Source organism: Porites lutea, chromosome 5 (genome assembly GCF_958299795.1).
Source record: "Porites lutea chromosome 5, jaPorLute2.1, whole genome shotgun sequence".
In the NCBI taxonomy this organism is placed as follows: domain Eukaryota; kingdom Metazoa; phylum Cnidaria; class Anthozoa; order Scleractinia; family Poritidae; genus Porites; species Porites lutea.
Window position 1 is genome coordinate 18,112,190 of NC_133205.1, and position 23,260 is coordinate 18,135,449.

The 23,260-nt window shown below is 38.2% G+C and overlaps 1 long non-coding RNA gene across 2 annotated transcripts; it reads left to right on the top strand.

Annotated features, from left to right (window-relative positions):
* Positions 1-597: 597 nt before the first annotated feature.
* Positions 598-20,010, top strand: LOC140937486 (uncharacterized). Of its 2 annotated transcripts, XR_012165470.1 has the most exons (4): positions 598-694; positions 13,936-13,987; positions 15,344-15,388; positions 19,441-20,010. It is a non-coding gene; the product is annotated as an uncharacterized lncRNA (long non-coding RNA). The 2 variants fall into 2 exon arrangements; XR_012165471.1 differs by lacking the exon at positions 15,344-15,388 and having other exon boundaries at positions 19,441-20,007.
* The last annotated feature ends 3,250 nt before the right edge of the window (positions 20,011-23,260 follow it).

A 23,260-nucleotide genomic window follows, 5' to 3' on the forward strand; every position in this document is an offset into this window, starting at 1 on the left:
TAAGCTCTTGGCACAAGTCTCTCAAATAAATTCGTCATTTACACGCATTAGGGATGGTCGGGCCAGTGTTGTGCACCGCTGGCTCGGCTCGGCAGTTCCCATGATGAAAACCCCCAAACGTGACAGTATTTCATTGACTTTTAAGCTTCTTGGTGGGTGCTGTCGTTATTTTCTTGCTTTTTGGGGGCTGATATACGAGGAAGAAAAAACAAACTAGAAGATAAAGCCAGCAGTCCGCTTTCCTGCGAGCAAGCGCTCCCTCCCCCTTCCCTCCCCACCCCCTTCCCCCTTGCACACAGGCTAGCAGCGTTTTTTTTCCACTGAAGCAAACTGTACAACAATCCGCTAATGTGTACTTCGGAACCAGATATGTTAAAAAGTAGAAAGTCGCCATTCCGCGGCTGCTGTATCCCGACGCTTCTGGAATCGATTTGTGATTTCATTTGCAAAATAAGCGATCGATGTTTGCTCGACCTCGATCGCAATTACAAGCATCTTTGCACACAAAAAGGAGTTTTGAATTGGGGGAATTTGGCGTGGCAAATAGTAAGCGTACCTAGTAATTTTTAATTAATTAATTACTTCATTCTGTTTTCCAACGTAGAAAAGAAAAGTACTAGCAACATGTTGATCATGGAAGCACTAGATTCTCCAGAAATAAGGAAGAACACAAAGGTTACCACCGTGAACCAGGGTCCGAACTTTCATTGTTATAATAATGACTATAATATTATGATATCATGAGAGTAAGCCGTTCAGTAAATTATTATTTTTCATCTCAAAAATGAAAACAAGGGTATTTAAGCTACTAAATTTTATTTCCAAAAAGAACTCCAAACTCAAAACCAACCAAATAGTGAATTTTTATATTTGAATATTTTATTTAAATGACTTGGAGGAGCAGTCCCCTGTCTCTCTTCAGGGGGTTTCTTTGTCATCAATATGGTAATGGCCTCCTTAACGTCCCCCTTAACGGAAAGCCTGTTGGTGTGGTCTTCATTGTTTAGAACCTTAACATTGTTTGAGGTCCTCTTAGGGGGGTTATGTATGTTTCTAGTCTGAATTTCAAAACCTGTCATTTCTCGTATTGAGTAGGAAGCCGTGTCACTGTCGGTATTTTACTATTGTATTTGCATTTTTCTCTGTCACTGTCGCAGTTTCAACCCACCTTTGTGTCATTTGTCACCATTTCTGCTGTCCTTAAGGTCGCTGTTTCAAGGCCATGTCGCTTGTCAAAATGTTACTCTAACAGGGCCTCTTGTTTGGGTGAACGTCAAATGCAGGAGACATTCCCGATATTGGTGTTAGGTTTCTGGGCATTGTTCCCACTAGATGTAGTAAACAATGCCACACTTTTAGCTTACCCTAAATGTTCGCTTATAAGCGCCGCACCCCACTTATCAGCCCTGCTAGTTATAGGCCCATCTACCAGTAAACAAAAAAAACATCCAGTTACAAGACCCCCCCCCCCCCCCCTCCCCCATATAAGTCCCCCACTATATTCTAATTAATCATATTTTTTTATTAGGTAAATATTATATCCACTGTAGGAAATGTCATAATAGCGTACGTTCAATTAGAGGTTTTAATTGCTAGGGCAAGACGTGTCTTCAATATTGAGCTCCTTCCATATCGCCAGGGAGAAAAATAAACTTCTTTTTCATTTTCAAAAGTGGGAGAAGCTAACTAATGCACTTAATAGTAGTTGATGTACAGAGGTTCGTAAAAATGCCACTCTCTTCCTTAGCAGGCATCTTTATTGCTGCCGTTGTTGTTGTAATATATATACATATATATTTTTCGTTATTATTGTTATCCTTTTTTCTTTTCCTTTTAGGTTAGTATCTATTTAAGTGGAATTGTATAGTAATTTACTTTATTTAATTAATGTTTATTCTTAAATAACATTGTAAAACTTGTCTTTAATTTAATAATTCAATAAAAACTGTTAAAATATATAATATATATAAGTCCCCCTCTAGTTTGTCTTGAAATGAATTAAATTTTTTTAAGACATTTTGAAGCTTAAAAAATTGAGTAAATTCAAAAACTATTTTGATTAGCTGTTATTTAGCTTGTTTTGGAATGCGTTTTTTAGTCCGGTTATAAATTCCCCCAGATATTAGCCCCTCCTGACATATCCCCCCATTTATAAGCCCTCCTAAAACCTCTTATGAAGTTGTATAAGCCCAGGGCTTATAAGTGGAAGTTTATAGTATCTGTGCGGTGTGGTTTTTAACATGCTTGACTTGCTGTCTCTGAAAAAAAAGTTAAAGTTAAATGGTTTGTGCTAGGAGTGAACTCCATTAGACTTCAAAAGATCAACATTGATCTGTGTAGGTCATGTTTCCTGGTAAATAAAATGTTAACCTGGCCTTGCTTTCATCCTCTAGGTGAACACAGGCAAGAAAGAATCATGTGTCTTATCATGCTTCTTAACCTAAGAGGTGAACTTGATATTAGGATACAGAGAGTTGAGATATTCTAGGATTTCTGATTGGGTGGAACCTTTAGGCCCCGATGTGCAATTAAATCACAGGAAAAAATAACAGATTCCCATTTTTGGATATTTTAGGGTATTTAAAGAATACCCATAAAAATCCCAAATTTGGCAAAGTGAGACAAGTCCAAACCAGGGAATTCCCAACCAAGTTCCCTGGTTGGGACTTGTCTCACTCTTCCAAATTTGGGATTTTTGTGGGTATTCTTTAAATACCCTAAAATATCCAAAAATGGGAATCTGTTATTTTTTCCTGAGTGTTATATGAAATTAATACTGTTGACAATTCAAACAAAATATTTAAGTGTTAAATAATTGTTTTGTTTTTTTTTTGCTCTGAGTTTTGGAATTCTTTTATTAATGATATTTTTACCAGACATTAGATTTCCATGGACAACTTTTTCAGTGATAGCTAATTAAACCTTGGGTTTTATTTCACTTCTTTACAATTGACCTTTGCTAACTATATTTGGATCATAATTTTTTGCCTGGAGGGGACCCTTTGGAATAAAATTATAAACCAAGTTAAAATATTTAGTAATCTCCAGCATTACAATAGTGTTACTTAGTAGTTTCAATTTCACCAGAACCACTAATTAATGAAAGTGATGAAGAAGTATTTTTAAAGTGTCACAGAACTTAACTCTTTCAACTAAAAGTATAATATTCACAAAGATTCTTTGTGAATATTATACTTTAGGTTGAAAGCAACCCTGTAGCAATGTGTTACTGGTGTTTGTATCCAGTGGTTATTTTACTAAGAAGGATCCATTCCAAATATAATGGTTTTTAATAGGTGGGTAGTGATGGAGGAGCTGGGACGCATGAGTGTATAAATACCAAAACCCTCTGTTTCACATATTGAGGAAACGAAAGGACATGTCATGACTGTGACAGTGTTTCACTAAATGCCTTTCCCATTAAAAATGAATAAATAAATGAAAATAAAAATGAAATGAATTTATGATGCTCACCCAAAGGAAACTAAAATGACCTCAAAATTAAGGAATGGATATTTTAACCAGACGTTCAAACATAAATTACTTAATTTCTTTGGGATGATCCATGCAGACTAGGATTTATCATCCATGATGGCTCTGATCATGGTGTATCAAAGGTACCTTTTTTTGGAACTGAAGGAATCCTTGTCCAGGTAGGATTAAGCAGTTCTTTTGATCCACCATGATCCAAGTGACTAGATCCCAAAGGAACACGAACCAAGTTGTTTATTTAAGACAAACAAACATTGCTTTCGTGAATTAAGGTTTTGTAAATAAAGGCTTGTGTTTTTTTAGGTAGTTATGCCAGTGCTGGTTTCTGATAAAACAGCTACCTTAACTGTAAGACTGCTTGTTCTCATTTTGTAAGAGCTTCATGTCTTGTTGACCATCTGTCTCTTAGAAAAATAAAAATTAATAGTAGTGTCATAATGTTTAAATAGTATGTAGCATGTTGATCATCATTAAGAAATCAATAGGGCCTTTACTCAGACACCCCTTCTACTGTGCCTGTAAAAGTTTATTTTTATGGTTTATTTGATTTTTTCTGCTAATAGGTAAGGTATAAGTGAAACAAAATTCTGTAAAACATGACTATACACCCAAGCCTCTAAGGAACACACCATTCAGTGAAAGTGTTAGACTGAAATTCAATTTAACTCTTTTTCTGTTTTGTAGCTTATTCCTTGAGGGGTACTTAGCTGTAACCCTGTTGATTGGTAGGTACATTAATAAGCCAAGGTTAACCCCACCCACCCCCTCCGAAAAGAAAATTATAATTCTAACATGCTAAAAGACTACACTATACCAAAGAAAGGTCCATCAGCCTGGACACTACTCCCCTTGGATGTACAAATTTATCTTCTTTACTGGCATGTTTTGTGACAGAGGGTTTGATTTGTAGGTCAGAAGGCGTGTTTTAAGTCCTCAGTGTATTTTGAACCTCAAGTGACCCTTATCCTAACACCTTCAGTTGCACTCACATCTGCACCTTTGAATTAAAAACAGCATTGTATGTACTTATACCCTGTCTTTAAACCCCCTAAAAGAAGTCATCACCAAGTACTTTGGCACAACAAAGCTGTCGACACACATTTCCGAACCCAAAAAAGTCTTCAAACAAATTAAGGGTCTTCGCATCCCTCCTTCTATCACTATAGGATCTGAGAACTCTCTGAGCTCTACATGTAGCTTTCTAACTTGACTTACGACGCATAATTCTCAATGCCAAGACATGCCCTTGTCACCACTGAACTTTCTTTAGAAAATAGGTACATGTCAAATAAGTGCCATTCATGTGCCATCTTGTCATTGCATCCATGTATTGAAGAGGCTTATAAAGTCCTATCACAGTGTATATTTTCAGCATATAAACCCTAAGCATGCAGATGAAGGATTTATTCAAGGACAGCGTTATTTCATATTTATGAAGAAAACAGAGAAAGAATGAAAACCCTAAACTGAGGGAAATGAAACTGTTGGTATTATTAATGTGTTTGCATGAGAATAAATCAACCTTGCAGAAATAATTTTAATCAATCATTGATTTCAAGTGGTTCAATAATGTAGAGGTTTTTTCAGGCCTTTAATAGTCAGCATTACACTCCTCCAGTCATATTGGGTCTACAAAAAAATGCCTTACTACAATGCAACAACAACATATTTATATATTTATATGTATAACTGAATGTTTGTAAGTCTTTGCCTGACCCTACCTGTAATTCAGAGAAATCTGCGAATGGTGGAAATAAACAAATATTATTATTATTATTATTATTATTATAACAATAACTTTATTCACCCATGGTTTCCCATCAGAACTAAAAAGTTTACATAACATACTTAAAAAGTAATACAAAAATAGAAAAAAAATAAGACCGTTCATTGATTTGTGTACCATAAAAAGTAAGATAAATATATGTAAATAATGCTATAACTTAATGTAGCTACTTGGTATTTTATGTACAAATGCAGTGGCGGATCTAGACCTTCAGATAAGGGGAGGGGGCCGGTCATCCAGACCCTGAGATAAGGGGGGGGGGGCGCAGTCTCAAAAAAACAATTTCCGTCCCTTCGGGCCTCATTTTGGTCCAAAAATAAGGGGGGAGGCCTGGGTCCCCCATGCCCCTCCCCTGGATTCGCCACTGCACTGATGTAATGAAAGAAAATAGGTAAAATAATGTGTACACTATATACACCTACTTTCCATGAGAGCCGTGCCTCTTTAGCTAAACAAAAATTTCACTATCTATAGGATAAAAATTGGCTAGTGTAAACCGCTTTAAAACTGTGCAGAGTGTCTGCCTGCCACAACTCTATTTGGAGGCTATTCCACAGCACTGCACCCCTCCCTAGCCAAAGCTACTTTTTAGGTTGTTTGTGTGGGGCTGAGGAATAGCCAGTTTGCTCTCAGTGTCCCTTAGCGAGTAAGAGGTGACACTATCACGGTCAGTAAACAAGTTGCGCAAGTATTCTAGAGCAAGACCGTTTATTCATTTGTATATAGCTCTCCAATGTTGTTATCTCAGTGAAGGAAGTTGGAAGTATCTTAAAGAATTCGGATCCATCTAAGAGTCCTGGTTTTGACGGTTCACGACTTCTAAAGGAAGTAGCCTCAGAAATACCCTGCCCAATTACAGACATCTTTAATAAATATTTAAATAGCGGCATTTTCCGTACAAAATGGAAAGATTCAAACCTCACACCAGTTTTCAAATCAGGTCAGAGGGATGTTGTTACTAACTACAGAGGAATTGCCCTCCTACCTGTCTTCTCCAAGGTACTTGAGCGATGTGTTCACTCCAGAATTCTTAATATGACTGAACCATATTTAAGTCCCTCTCAGCATGGTTTTAGAAGGTACAGATCGTGTGTTACGCAACTCCTCCAGTATGTGCACAATTTGGCAACATCATTAGATGCTGGAGAACAAGTTGATAACATCTACCTTGATATGGAAAAGGCTTTTGACCGAGTACCTCATGAAAAGCTTTTATACAAGCTGGAGTATTTAGGTTTTCGTAACCCTTTGCTGCACTGGGTAGGTGATTACCTCACAAATAGACGGCACAGAGTATCTATCGACGGCATCTCCTCAGATTGGAAATATGTTACTTCTGGCGTTCCACAAGGCTCAATAATCGGTCCAATTTTGTTTATCATCTACATTAATGATATTGGATCAGACCTTTCTCCTGAAACTTTATTACCCCTTTATGCCGATGACGCAAAATGCAGCAGAGTTATACGAGGTCAATTAGACCGAGACATACTGCAACAAGACGTATCCACCCTATATCGATGGAGTGAGACCTGGGGTATGAAGTTTAACACTAAGAAATGTAAACATGTCTGCATCACGAACAAAGTAAAGAGATTGGAAACCTCTTACAGCCTTGGAACCGAGCGTATCCCATTGTCATCAGAAGAAAAAGACTTAGGAGTGCTGATAAGTCACAACCTATCCTGGCATAACTATATCATGGCTAAAGTAAACACCGCTAATAAAGTCCTACGTTTGAGCAAGAGAACTTGTGGTACTTGTACCCAACCCCATGTACTGCTCAAACTATACATTCATTTAGTCAGACCACACGTTGAATTTGCCTTCCAGGTCTGGTCGCCACACCAGCAGTTTTTGATTGACTTAATTGAAAGAGTTCAGCGAAGAGCCACTAGACTGATCATAAAGGACAGGCCTTATCGGGAGAGACTTCAGGAACTGAATCTTCTTTCCTTGGCCTCAAGGAGGCTCTTTATGGACTTAGTTTTCCTTTTTAAATGCATGATGGGCCTATATGATTTGGATCTGTCTTATTATCTTGTGTCTACTGACAGTTCCACATGTAAATATAACCTCAGATATACTAATTACCAGTTTAAAATTAGATATGCAAGGACTAATGTTTTAAAATTTTCTTACTTCTTTAGAATAGTAAAGTCATGGAACTCTCTGCCTCTACATTTAAGAAAAACTGAATCTTTGGACCATTTTAAGGATTGCCTGAAATCCTTTCTACACGTGAAGGATATTTCTACATTCTCTTAATTTATTTTTCTGACTAGTTTAGTTATATTCTAGTTTAATATTGTACATGACTGCCACTTGTCTAGGTATTTATGATTTTTCTTTTACTTGTTTTTTATTTCTTATTATTGTGAATTTAGGTAGCCCTTCAGTGAGAGAAGTTGTTTCCTGTTTAGGGCTTTCCGGTCAATACTAAGTGTGTATTTTGTATTGGCAAACTATTAAAGTATACCAACACTGCTGTGTGATATTTACGTTGAAAGTCAAAGCTTTTGCCAGCCAAGCATTTTGCCAGTCATTGTAACTAATTACTAGATTGGACCCTAAGGAAAGCCATTAAGTTTGTAATTAGCTTAAAGGAATGAAATAGATCAAACTAACTAGTGTTCTTTCCAAGATCTGATAATAGTCCCTCAAGTGTTGAAGACCTGTAGACGTTTGCAACGTTGAGATTCGCCGAAAATCAAAATACCCCCAGGGGTACTCAACAAAGTTTTAGACAAGGAGGTTTCGCGCCGAGGTCCAACCCCTCACCCTTTTATAATACAATTTTTTAAAGGTACTCCTTTCGTATACCATATCTTAAGAAATGCTACCCCTCTCACATACATATACCTAGTTTCAGAACTTTTTGTCCCTTTAAACGGCTCGAAAGGCGCTGTATTTCAATATGAGTAAAGCACAAAACCAGAACTTTTTTCTACTGCGACCTTTTGACAGTTAACAAGTGTCTTTTATTCTGAAACAAAAAGAACAAAGTAATCTTTTCCACTCGTCTTAATCAGCAGCTAATATTTTTTTTATTTTGGTCTTCCTCGACTCTGTGGGAGTTTTTTTTGGCCTTCTTTCTGCTTGTAATTTAGCGTAGGTTATTTTGTGATATTTTAATATATGCCCTGTAATTGTAAAAGTTCGGCAAGCGACACGGCCTTGAATCAGCAACATAAGGCGGACTAATAGTGGAATTGCACACGTTTTAGGTATCCTACTTATGATCAGTTCCGACTTATAGGTATTTTGAGCAACAACAATTTGCAGTCTGTCCCCTTTTAATTTTAATGGCTAGGGGTCAGCCTAACGTCTGGTGTTGAAATATAGAGTTTGACAGGACTTTGAAACAGACCTTAGCGTTTACATCCGACTTGCAGATTTTTGCAACTGGCCCCAGATGCGCATGCGTTTCTGTATTTCTTACCAACTAACTATTCTCGACGCCAGTACTTACGGTTTTGCGAATGGTCATCATGCGGAGAAAAGCTCTGAGGTCGAGCTTGACCAATTAACCAAACGTAAATTGCCGCACTCCTGGTCGCGCCACTATTCTAACAATTGATCGAGTTATATTTAATCTTGTCTTTGTTGTAATTACTATGTGTTTTCTGTAACTGTTAATAATTAATTTAGTTAGGCTACCATAAGTGAGGTGTCGGCGGATGTCTCACAAATAAATACCAGACTAACCCCATGCAGGTATTAGTCGAGTCGGTATTGGTGCACCGCTGGCTCGGCTCGGCAGCGCCGTGCTAACAGCTGAGAGGAAACGGTTTTCCCTTTGATGACTGAGGTTTGTAGGCTACCGCCGGAGCTGAGGGCCTACTGATCTCAGTTGACGTGGCGTGACTGGGATCTTCAGTGCTGGCGGATTCTGTCGTCATTGTTATTTTTGCAAGGTAGCCTAAAGCCCTGTTTCCATACGATCGCTGAAAAAAAACAGCGATCGTTGCGATCATATGGAAACCACCCTCTACAATCGTAGCGATAGCAGCGACAACGATCGCTGAGTTTTTTTTCAGCGATCAAAAGGAAAACCAGGCTTAGCTCGAAATATGCGCCTCGGTATTGCTGTGCAACCCTCTTAACATTTAAGGAACAGTATCCGGTTACTGCGCATGTACAAAACTTTGAATTTCTGACGGGATGTCGCGAATTCAGAAGATGCTAGGAGAGCAAGAGAGCCTTGAAAAATCCGTTTGCATCGCGCTTGGCCGAGTTCGATACTACACTAAAACTTCTCGGAATTACAGATCAATAATGTATTGTTCTCGCTAAGTTGAGCAGGGATTCAACTGAAAATCCGCTCGGTGCGCACAGATTCTAAAAATAATCTACGTCAGATAAAGCCATAAAGTTCGTCTGTTCGGCCCTTTGGGCCCTTTCCACAGACCCAAATGACAGATTTCCCTGCCCTTTCATATACTTCAACGATTAAAATCCCTACCCTTGCATATACCTGAAGCGTAAAAAAGGTACCCTTTTCAGGAGGAGCCTCCCTGTATAGGCCATTTATATGGAGTACTCCGCCCCCCGGGGTCAGTTATTAAAGGATATTCCAAAAAAATATTTGCATTTGTTGTTTGTTCGCAAAAGCAATTCTGAAAAAAGGTTTGGTCTTGTATAAATGAATTCTCCGAGCTTAAGCATCTTCGAATCTCGAATCGGGGAGACGGTTTCAGAATACTAGGCCGCAACAGCCCGGCAGTCTGAAATATTGTCTCGGTTTTTCACGAAAATCTGAATTTATCGAATATCTGGTACGACTACGATGACGCTTTCTACTTCGGCAGAGAAATCGAAATTTCTAAACAAATATCAATTTTTTTTTAAAGAATTCGATGAGAATTCTTGAAAATTGGACGGAAATATCAGACTACCGGGTGATCTAGGGCTTCAGAAACATTTACTGCTATAAGGTATCGAGGAACAGCTAGCGTTTAAAGTGACTCGACCCAGTTTTTTTGGGAGGCTACCATCCTACTTTGAAGCTCTCTGGTATCCCCACCTTTACTTTTATCGTAAGTCTAACACATAGAAAGGATAAAATATAGATCAATCTACAATATAACATAAAATTTTTGGCGATCGGAGTAAATGTCACGTGGTTATAATGCCACGCCCCTTTGAGGTCTGAGTCGAAAATCTGCTGTTGCCGGCATTTTTTCGTGAAAATCTCTCGGCTACACATAGTGCGCAAATTTTTCTGTTCAGCGCAAGGCACTAATGCGCACTATGTGTAGCCGAGAGATTTTCACGAAAAAATGCCGGCAACAGCAGATTTTCGACTCAGACCTCAAAGGGGCGTGGCATTATAACCACGTGACATTTACTCCGATCGCCAAAAATTTTATGTTATATTGTAGATTGATCTATATTTTATCCATTCTATGTGTTAGACTTACGATAAAAGTAAAGGTGGGGATACCAGAGAGCTTCAAAGTAGGATGGTAGCCCCCCAAAAAAACTGGGTCGAGTCACCTTAAAAGGCCCATGTTTGCCTGACTCTCGGTAGGGGTCACGATTTTGTGACGTCATCTGTGCGCAACCTGAAATTGCGTGACACAACCTCTTCCTGATGTCTTTTTCTATAATGATAGTGCGCATGCGTTGTTTGTTTTTTTCCTAAATCGTTCTTAAAATGGTCCACCAGACGGCTGACAATTTCATACCTTCTTGCACATACTTCTGACGGCTTAAACAAATTTTTATAAAGGTGAAATTACAACTGTTTACTTCTTTTCTATCCATGGAGTATCCCATTTTGGCGTTGGCAAGTCTACCACATGTAAGCACTTGGCACAAGTCTCACAAATAAATTGGTCATTTACGTCATGAATCGATTGGCCGGGTCAGTGTTGGTGGCCCGCTGGCTCGGCTCGGCAGTTTCCACCTGGGACAGAGAGGGGTCATTTCTTACTTGTTGCGCAACGGAATGACTCTCGGCTCCCCTTGGTGGGTCATGTCGTTATTTTCTTCCTTTTTGTGGCTGATATACGAGGAAGAAAAAACAAACTAGAAGATAAAGCCAGCAGTCCGCTTGCCTGGGAGCAAGCGCTCCCTCCCTCTTCCCTCCCCACCCCCTTCCCCCTTGCACATAGGCTAGCAGCGTTTTTGTCCACTGAAGCAAACTGTACAACAATCCGCTAATGTGTACTTTTGAACCAGATTTGTTAGAAAGTAGAAACTCGCCATCCCGCGGCAGCTGTATCCCGACTGTTCTGGAACCGATATGTGATTTCATTTGCAAAATAAGCGTTCGATGCAATTACAAGCATCTTTGCACACAAAAAGGAGTTTTGAATTGAGGAAATTTGGCGTGGCAAATAGTAAGCTTACTTAGTAATTTTTAATTAATTAATAACTTACTTCATTCTGTTTTCCAACGCTGAAAAGAAAACTACTAGCAAAATGTTGATCATGGAAGCACTAAATTCTCCAGAAATAGACCTAATGTCACGGTTTTCGACGTGATCTTGACGAGGAGGTAAACGTGTGAGAAATTAGAGTGTTTGTATGAGAATCTCATGTCGAATAATTTCCGTAGAACAGCTGTTCTGGAAAAAATATCAAATGTAAACTAAAGCTACAAAGCAAAGGATTGCCCTAAAAAAATTTGGAGGCGTACCTGTGCTTAAATTTCCCCAGAGGCTTGCTTTAGATTTTCCATATGTTTGTCTGTAATTTTTCCGGGACTTTCCTTATACAGACAAATGTATAGGAAATTTAAAAAATGGTTCTAGGTCTCCTAGTGTGTGTAACGTCCTCAACCTTTTTCAGTAGAATCCTTAGGAGTGAAGCTTTAGTTTACAAATCATATTTTTTTCAGAACAGCTGTTCTACGGAAATCATTCGAAATTAGATTCTCATACTCGTCAAGATGGCGTCGATAACCGTGACAAGGTCTGTAATGAAGAACACAAAGGTTACCACCGAGAACCAGGGTCAGAACTTTCATTGTTAGAATAATGACTATAATATTATGATATCATGAGAGTAAGCCATTCAGTAACTTATTATTTTTCATCTTAAAAATGAAAACAAGGGTATTTTTAAGCTACTAAATTTTATTTGCGAAAAGAACTCCAAACTCAAAAGCAAGCAAATAGTGAATTTTATAGTTGAATATTTTATTTAAACGACTTGAAGGACCAGTCCCTTGTCCCTCTTCAGGGGGTTTCTTTGTCATCAATATGGTAATGGCCTCCTTAACGTCCCCCTTAACGGAAAGCCTGTTGGTGTGGTCTTCATTGGTTAGAACCTTAACATTGTTTGAAGCCCTCTTAGGAGGGTTATGTATGTCCCCAGTGTGAATTTCAAAACCTGTCATTTCTCGTATAATTGAGTAGGAAGCCGTGTCACTGTCAGTATTGTACTATTGTATTTGCATTTTTCTCTGTCACTGTCGCAGTTTCAACCCACCTTTGTGTTGTTTGTCACCATTTCTGCTGTCCTTAAAGTCGCTCTTTCAAGGCCATATCGCTTGTCAAAATTTCACTCTAACAGGGCCTCTTGTTTTGGTGAACGTCAAATGCAGGAGAAGTTCCCAATATTGGTGTTAGGTTTCTGGGCATTGTTCCCACTAGATGTAGTAACCAATGCCACACTTTTAGCTTACCCTAAATGTCCACTTATAAGCGCCGCACCCCCCCACATATCAGCCCTGCTAGTTACAGGCCCATCTACCAACCAGTAAATAAAAAATACATCCAGTTATAAGACCCACCCCCCCCCCCCCCATATAAGTCCCCCACTATATTCTAATTAATCATATTTTTTTATTAGGTAAATATTATATCCACTGTAGGAAATGTCATAATAGCGTACGTTCAATTAGAGGTTTTAATTGCTAGGGCAAGACGTGTCTTCAATATTGAGCTCCTTCCATATCGCCGGGAGAAAAATAAACTTCTTTTTCGTTTTCAAAAGTGGGAGAAGCTAACTAATGCACTTAATAGTAGTTGATGTACAGAGGTTCGTAAAAATGCCACTCTCTTCCTTAGCAGGCATCTTTGTTGTTGTCGTTGTTGTTGTACTATATATATATTATATTTCGTTGTTATTGTTATCCTTTTTCTTTTTTCTTTTAGGTTAGTATCTATTTAAGTGGAATTGTATAATTTAGTTTATTTAAGTAATGTTTATTCTTAAATAACATTGTAAAACTTGTCTTTAATTTAATTCAATAAAAACTATTAAAATATATATATATATATATATTTAAGTCCCCCTCTAGTTTGTCTTTAAATGAATTAAACTTTTTACGACATTTTGAAGCTTCAAAAACCAAGTAAATTCAAAAAGTATTTTGATTAGCTGCTATTTAGCTTGTTTTGAAATATGCTTTTTTTAGTCCGGTTATAAATTCCCCAGATATTAGCCCCTCCTGACATATCCCCCCATTTATAAGCCCTCCTAAAACCTCTTATGAAGTTGTATAAGCCCAGGGCTTATAAGTGGAAGTTTATAGTATCTGTGCGGTGTGGTTGTTAATTAACATTCTTGACTTGCTGTTAAAGTCAAATGGTTTTGTGCAAGGAGTGAACTCCATGAAACTTCAAAAGATCCATTGAAATTGATCTGTGTAGATGGTTTCCTGGTAAATAAAATGTTAACCTGGTCTTGCTTTCATCCTCTAGGTGAACACAGGCAAGAAAGAATGGTGTCTTATCATGCTTCTTAACCTAAGAGGTGAACTAATGATATTAGGATCCAGAGAGTTGAGATATTCTAAGATTTCTGATTGGGTGGAACCTCTAGGCCCCCGATCGATGTATGTCACAGGAAAAAATAACAGATTCCCATTTTTGGATGTTTTAGGGTATTTGAAGAATACCCATAAAAATCCCAAATTTGGCAAAGTGAGACAAGTCCAAACCAGGGAATTCCCAACCAAGTTCCCTGGTTGGGAGTTGTCTCACTCTTCCAAATTTGGGATTTTTGTGGGTATTCTTTATAAATACCCTAAAATATCCAAAAATGGGAATCTGTTATTTTTTCCTGTGTTATATGAAATCGATACTGTTGACGATTCAAACAAAATGTTTGAATGTTAAATAATTGTTTTTGCTTTTTGTTTTGTTTTTTTGCCCTGAGTTTTGGAATTCCTTTATTAATGATATTTTTACCAGAGAGTAGATTTCCATGGAAATCTTTTTCAGTGTAAATTAAACCTTGGGTTTTATTTCACTTCTATACAATTGACGTCAGCTCTGCTAACTATATTTGGATCATAATTTTTTGCCTGGAGGGGACCTTCTGGAATAAAATTATAAACAAAGATAAAATATTTAGTAATCTCCAGCATTAAAATAGTGTTAATAGTTTCAATTTGACCATAACCACTAATTAATGAAAGTGATGAAGAAGTATTTTTACAGTGTGACAGAACTAAACTCTTTCAACTAAAAGTATAATATTCACAAAGATTCTTTGTGAATATTATACTTTAGGTTGAAAGCATGCAACCCTGTAGCAATGTGTCATTGGTGTTTGTATCAAGTGGTTATTTTACTGTATAAGAAGGATCCATTCCTAATGGTTTTTAATAAGTGGACAGTGATGGTGGAGCTGGGATGCATGTCAGTGTATAAATACCAAAACCCTCTGTTTCACGTATTAAGGAAACGGAAGGACATGTCATGACAGTGTTTCACTAAATGCCTGTCTCATCGTAAATGAATAAATAAATGAAAATAAAAATGAAATGAATTTATGATGCTTTAAGGAAACTAAAATGACCTCAAAATTAAGGAATGGATATTTTAACTGGTTAGACGTTCAAACTTAAATTACTTAATTTCTATGGGATGATCCATGCAGACTAGGATTTATGATCCATGATGGCTCTGATCATGGTGTATCAAAGGTACCTTGGAACTGAAGGAATCCTCGTCCAGGTAGGATTAAGCAGCTCTTTTGATCCATCATGATCCAAGTGACTAGATCCCAAAGGAACACGCACCAAGTTTTTTTTTTTTTAAGACAAACAAACATTGATTTCATGAATTAAGGTTGTGTAAATAAAGGCTTGATGTGTCCTTTTAGGTAGTTATGCCAGTGCTGGTTTCGGATAAAACAGCTACTTTAACGGTAAGACTGCTTGTTCTCATTTTGTAAGAGCTTCATTCCTTGTTGACCATCTGTCTCTTAGAAAAATAAAATTAATAGTAGTGTAATAATGTTTTGATCAATAAGAAATCACAAGGGCCTTTACTCAGACACCCCTTCTACTGTGCCTGTAATATATATTTTAGTTTGATTTTTTTCTGCTAATAGGTAAGGTATAAGTGAAACAAAATTGTGTAAAACATATGACCACATACACCCAAGCCTCTAAGGAACACATCATTCAGTGACAGTGTTAGACTGAAATTCAATTTAACTGTTTTTCTGTTTTGTAACTTATTCCTTGAGGGGTACTTAGCTGTAACCCTGTTGATTGGTATGTAGGTACATTAATGAGCCAAGGTTAACCCCCACCCACCCCCTCCGAAAAGAAAATTATAATTTTGATAATGCTAAAAGAATACACTATACCAAAGAAAGGTCCATCAGCCTGGACACAATTCCCCTTGAAAATACAAATTTATCTTCTTTACTGGCATGTTTTGTGACAGAGGATTTGATTTGTAGGTCAGAAGGCGTGACTTAAAGCCTCAGTGTATTTTGAACCTCAAATGACCCTTATCCTAACACCTTCAGTTGCACTCACGCACGTCTGCACCTTTGAATTGCACCGATCACAGTGCATATTTTCAGCATATAAACCCAAAAATACAGATGAGGGATTGATTCAAGGACAGCATTCATATTTATGAAGAAACTAGAGAAATAATGAAAACCCCTTAACTGAGAGAAATGAAACTGTTGGACGTATTATTATTGTTTGAGAATAAATCAATCTTACAGGAATAATTTTAATCAACGGTTGATTTCAAGTGGTTCAATAATGTAAAGGTTTTTTCAGGCCTTTAATGATCAGTATTACACTCTTTCAGTCATATTTGGTCTACAAAAAATGCCTTATTACAATGCAACAACAACAACAGCAACAATAACTTTATTTACCCATGGTTTCCCATCAGAACTAAAAAGGTTATATAACATACTTAAAAAGTAATACGAAAAGAGAACAAAAAAAGTAAGACCGTTTATTGATTTGTGTACCATAAAAAACAAGACAAATATATGTAAATAATGCTATAACTTAGAGCGGTTTTCATTTGAGTGTCGAAAAGTAATTGGTTTTGCACTTTCTACACGATGCGATTGGCTTAAAAGATTCGCGCCACCTTTTCATCCAATCAGAAGTAAAACCAAAGCCAATTGTGACGCGCTCGCATGCATTTTCCCGCGTTTTGCGTCAGCCACATGTAATTACTTCGAGTTTTGATTGGTTCAATGTATTGTCTGTGTCCTATGTGATTGGTCAGAGTAATTACTTTGGTTTTGGTTTTACGACACTCAAACGAAAACCACTCTAATGTAGCTACTTGGTACTTTATGAACAAGTGCAGTGGCGGATCCAGACCTTCAGATAAGGGGGGGCGGCCGTCATCCAGACCCTGAGATAAGTTGGGGGACCCAGTCTCAAAAAAAACTTTTTCGGCCCTTCAGGCCTCATTTTGGTCTAAAAATAAGAGGGGGCCGGCCCCCCGTGCCCCTCCCCTGTATCCGCCACTGCAAAATGTAATAAGAGAAAATAGGTAAAATAATGTGTACACTATATACGCGTACTTTCCATGAGAACCGTGCCTCTATAACTAAACAAACATTTCACTATCTATAGGATAAAAATTGGCTAGTGTTAAGCCGCTTTAAAAATGTGCAGAGTGTCTGCCTACCACAACTCGATTTGGAGGCTATTCCACAGCACTTCACCCCTCCCTAGCCAAAGCTATTTTTTAGGTAGTTTGTTTGGGGCTGAGGAATAGCCAGTTTGTTCTCAGTGTCTCTTAGCGAGTAAGAGGTGACACTATCACGGTTAGTAAACAAGTTGCTCAAGTATTCTATACCAGACCGTTTATTGATTTGTATACCCTAACTGCTGTGTGATATTTACGTTGAAAGTCAAAGCTTTTTCCAGCCAAGCATTTTGCCAGTCATTGTAACTAGTTACTAGATTGGTCCCTCAGGAAACCCATTAAGTCTGTTACACTACATAAGAAATTTCTGCAATTTGATTGGCTTAGAGCAGTGGTATTTCATTTGAAATACCTACATGTGAAAATTACAACCCTTTTGTGGGTAGTTAAGTATAAACAAATAATAGCATGAGTTGTATGTGATATTTGGCATAAATACCACTCGTGATATTTTAAAATTGTCGCAAATTTCACTTGCATAACGGCTCGTGAAATTACGTATAATAATTTCGAAATATCGCTCGTGGTATTTATGCCAAATATCACTACAAATCATGCTATTACCTTAACTAATTTTCAGAGAATTATATTAGCTTAAAAGAATGAAATAGATCAAACTAATTAGTGTTCTTTCCAAGACTTGATAATAGTTCCTCAAGTGTTGAAGGCCTGTAAACGTTTGCAACGTTGAGATTCGCCGAAAAGCAAAATACGCCCATGGGTACTCAACAAAGTTTTCGACAAGGAGGTTTCGCGCCAAGGTCCAAACCCTCATTTTACATTTATTTTTTTTACATTTATTTACATTTGCCACATAAAATAAATATTACAGAAAGAAAATGAAAAAATATATATATATATATTATTACTAAGATTGCACTTTTGTACTAGATAGAGTGGTGAGGAAGCCCAATAGAAGCTAAATAGCTTGTAGAAAATTGGGCTCCTCATACTTAATTATGATATAATGTCAGCTGTCATGTCATTGTCAGGCGAGTTTAATTTATAGCTCTCTCGATGAGGTATTTTTTGTAATGAAGTCTTGAAACTATAGTAACTTGTCAGTACCCTAAGATTATGGGGAAGGGAGTTCCATAGTTTAGGTCCTAGATGGAGGATCGTGAACTGTTTAATGTTTGTTCTCACCCTTATATGATACCATTTTTGAAAGCCACTCCTTTCGTATACAATATGTTATCAAATGCTCCCCTTCTCACATACATGTACCTAGTTTTAGAACTTCGTGTTCCTTTAAACTGCTCTAAAGGCACTGTATTTCAATATGAGTAAAGCAGACAACCAGAACTTTTTTTCTACTGCGACCTTTTGACAGTTAACAAGTGTGTTTTATTCTGAAACAAAAATAACAAAGTAATCTTTTTCACTCGTCTTAATCAGCAGCTATTTTTTTTGGTCTTCTTCGACTCTGTGGGAGTTCTTTTTGCCCTTCTTTCTTCTTGTAATTTAGCATATGTTATTTTGTTATATGTTAATATATGCCCTGTTAGAGTAAAAGTCCGGCAAGCGACACGGTATTGAATCAGCAACATGAGGCGAATAAAGATGGGTTAAAACTCTAACGAAAACAGTCGCAAATACAAAAGGGACATGGCTTCCTCCTCAATAACAGGGTGGTAAAGGGGTTTTCTGTGACGCGTGATGGGACCCACATTATCAGCGTGACGTGATTAGGCATGGCAGCGTGATGCTTGATTTGCTATTTTCACGCGTGACGCGTGATTTTCCTTTGAAATTTCCGTGATGGTTAATATCATTTGAAACTAGAAGCAGAGACATCTAAAATGGACAGTTATGAAACCAACTTCTTGCCCTTTTTTCTCGTCACTCGAACTCTGATTTTCTCAGAACAAATGATAATAGTTGATGTAGTTAATATTTTATTTTATTTTTCCGTGATTCGTGATAGCTTAAAAGAAATCGGCGTGGTGCGTGATAGGTCCCCCCCCCCCCTTTACCATCCTGCAATACATACCTCCCCCCTCCCCAAGAGGGCCTCGTACGTCCAGTTTGTGCTGATGAAGTTCACTTTCACGTCCCTTTTTCTAGTGACTGACCCGTATTAATCAGAAACCTAAAATGTTGTCATTTTCAGTTACCGCTCCCCCCCCCCCCCCCCCCCCCACCGTTCCCGATTCTGACCATGTTGGAGAGTAAATAAGATAATGGAAGCATTTTAGGAGTCCTTAACAATGTGGTGCGGAAAAAGCTGCCTCTGATGCCGACATCCCTAAACCTCTGTTCTTTTTATTTCTTCAGGAAATGGGACAAAACGTCAGACACTAAGAGAAAAGTGTTGCAGTATCCATGAAAGAAGAACAGTCCTGGAGAGAAACTGGAGGTTCTTCTTCCCAGGTTTTAGTAGTTACCAAGTGCAATCATAGGATGAGATTTGCTTTTTTGTAAAACAGAACACTGACATGAAACCTTACCGACAAAATTGCTTCTTTTTCTGGATTTATTTTAATAAAAGCAAACCTGAGAGATTTCATTTAAAACGAGACTCTGACAGGTGTGTTTCCTCCTGGACTTCGATGGGAGTCTAGGGTACTTAGGGTGTTCAGGATGGAAACCAATATTTTTATCCATATAAGTATTTATCAGACTGTGTTGGTGTGCGGTCTAAATTTGCTTGAGTACAAAGCTGGTAAAACAACGAAAGAACTTAAAAACGGGCCCTCATCATATCTTTTTCCATCATACACATTCACGGCCTTTAACAGCTGTAAGCTGTTTCCTACGTACAAAAATAGGCATTTCTAAATAAAGCTTGCGTTTGAAACGTCCAAGTGTTGCTAAAATTACATAAATCATTATATCTTCATTCGCGCGCGCCATGCATGTTTTGTTACGTTTTTTTTTTTTTGATATGACTTTTTGCTTCGTCTGTGGAGACTCCTAGGGCCACCTTTGTAAAGCCTTACGTCAGTGGGAAATCCTAAGTTCCGGCGTTTTAAGAAAGAATTTACCTGGCTTGATGTTAGTTGTTACGTCAGACATTTGTGCGGCACATTTAGCAAAAACAGCCGTTCTACCATTGGTCAAATACAGACCTAGTTAAAGGGAACCTTCGTTCTTTGAATTGAGTATTCAGAGACATATGAAACATTGAAACATTCCGAGGACACCTTTGTGCTTTTTAAATGTTGTCATGACAACAACCTGGAGAAAGTCACAAATCTTTCAAGTGACTCTCGAACCTGGGGGAAGGGTACGAAAAAGATCGTTAGATGATTTCTGTTAGAGAAAGTCAATTCACCCTTATCTTCCCAACGCTAAAACTACGGAAAGACGACAGGAAAATTTCACTCCAAGAAAATTATGGCACCAGGTGCGACCACTGACGTAAGCAAAAAATAGTTGTCCATCTTCTTTTTTCTAATTTTTCTTCATAATCAACATTTTGACGTACGAGCCTCTTTGTGTCCATTCAAAACACGAAAAGCTTTTGATTTCTCCGGGACACTCAACGAGTAACACGTAGGAGAACTCGCTGAAACTGCTTGAACTGATGATTAAAATGCCACCGAATTTAGGAGAAGGACTTTTTCCTTTTGAAAATTAAAGCGAGGGAATATAACTTTTTATAAAATAACTAAGATAGTACGCGCGTTCTGATTTGTTAAGAACCTATGGTTTATTGTGCCGGTAAACTCATAGAAAACTTAAAGTTATTTTATAAAAGCAATAGACCACACTTTCTATGGGTTTACCGGCGTGATAATCCACTTGGGATGTTGGGAGAACACAAGAAAAGCTTGTAAATCACTCGCCTTTGGCTCGTGATTTACAAGCTTTTCGAGTATTCTCCCAACATCCCACGTGGGTTATCACGCGGGTAAATCCATAGAAAGTGTGATCTATTGCTTAAATAATGTAGCCAGAATTTAGGCCACATTTTACAAGGGCACTTGCTAATTTAAGCATTAATATTCTGCATACAATATCCGACAGCCCTGGTTTTGTTCTAATTAATTTCGGCAGATAGATATTCCACTGAGGACAAATATACCAAGCAGATATGCCGAATACACATACAGACATACCAATACACAAATATTAATATCACAAGTAGATATTCTACCAAAGGGATTGAATGGACATCCTGTGTACTGCCCTCTTATCAGGTGCAAGTTTGTCACTGACTTGCCCGGCGAACCAATTCATGGCTCTAATAAAAGTTGGCTGTTACAAATAATTGTAACGTTCAGTGCTATGACTCTGCTATATGCCTTGAGCCGTAACTGCCCATGCCTTGGTCGGCCTTGGCCGGAGATATCGGCAATATTTAAGTTGATCCATAACATCAACCGACGAGTCGACAAGTGGAGCCGTCGCCTTTGAAGTGTGTTTGCTGTGATAGTTACCAAGACAACCATCTCTAATCGGAGGTAGAATCATCGATTGTATTGTGCGCTTTTCAGGAAGCAAATGCCAAAGCTTCTTTGAAAGTTCATCGGGTGACGATGGCGCGCTTTTAATGCGGCGTAAATCGTCGTCATCTTTGTTACCAGATGGCTCGCTTTGCCTTCTTAACCATAACATATCGAAATATTCTTGGGAGTTAAGAGGCGGCTTTTTGAGAAATTCTCTGATTTTTCGGGTGAGTTGTTTATCCTGGTTGAAATACAGCGAAGGAACATACCTGTGTTTCAATTGAGGAAGATACGAAGAGTTGTGTGCTTGCCGAGTTCTTTGGGAAGTTTTGACGCTCGTTGAATAAGTTGAGTTATTATCTTCTTCATTTTGTGAAATGAACGATAACGCAGAGCGTTCCCTTTCTTGTATCAGAGCCATGGCTTACTTCAAGAAAAAAATAAAATTATACCCTTTGCCTTGGTTTCCACGCGACGGTTTAAAAAGTTGTTGTGAGCGAGTCATAGCAAGAAGTAAATAATCCACGTACTTCCATTCGCATGAACAAGTAAACCAGGTGATTGTTGAAAATGTCAGACTGCACTTTAACTTATCATATAAATAGATCGGTTTCTATTACGACTAGCGACTTTCTCTCATGAATAAATAAAGACGAAGTGTAAAGGTAACAAGTTGCAAGCGGTGCTCGCTAATTCTAATGTGCAAATGGATTAGCGATCATTTGGTATCCTGCGGGTAGCCCTTTCATATAATTGCCAAAACAAGTTAACTTAACCAATAGCAGCGCATATAATTCATCTGCGTGCCTTCTTGTTTTCCTTTACGTGCCTAATTGAAGATTTTTAACAAGAATAGGGAAATTGCTTACACGACCCTCGCGCTGGATGTCACTGAAAAATGTCTACCGTTTTCATCGACATTTTCCTATTCGTGCACGCTTTAGTGCACTAGAGAGAAGCGTGCCTACGCTTCATAAAGTGGCGTGCGTTAATAAACGAGCTTGCCACAGGAGGGTGCAGCCAACTCTTAAAATAAGGCTATTTTTAAAATTGGCCACTGGACTATTGTTACAGAACGTAAGTTTAAAAAGTAAAGTGTATTAACGCCAAAAAACGCATGACTTCAAGTTGGCAGCACGTATTTTGCGTTTTAGAAAGCGCCCTATTGTGCAACTTGATTGTTGTTTTTGTGGTGACATTGCTGGTAAACTTTTTAAATTCGTCTTTCTCTTAAAAAACGATCTGAAGCGCCTTTCTCCCATTGAAGATTCTCTGACTTTAGTCTGCGTTTACGCACGCTTATAAGTCCACCAATCACAGCCCAGCATGGAAGTGACGTTTTACGGGGAAACCGCATGCTATTCGCCCCGTTGTTCGATCGCTAATAAAATGAGTCCTCATTTACACATTCCGGCCAACTGACGCGAACATTTGCTGTTTTGGTTTCCGTCTTTCAGGCCTGTGCCCGTCTTCGCTTCATGCATAGTCAGCAAGTCAACGGAACTTGTGTCACATTTTAGACCAAGTACAGTTTGGAGAATTTTGTTAAGAATTTTTCACATCCTTTGGTATTTCAAGTTGCACAGCAGAAACCCGTCAGTAAATTGTTAGCGCGCCTACTTTTGTATTGTGCTACAACTTTCGCCTGCGGTTTTGGAGCGGCTGTCCTGCTACGCACAGTCATTTTTAAGGCCCCTCTCCTA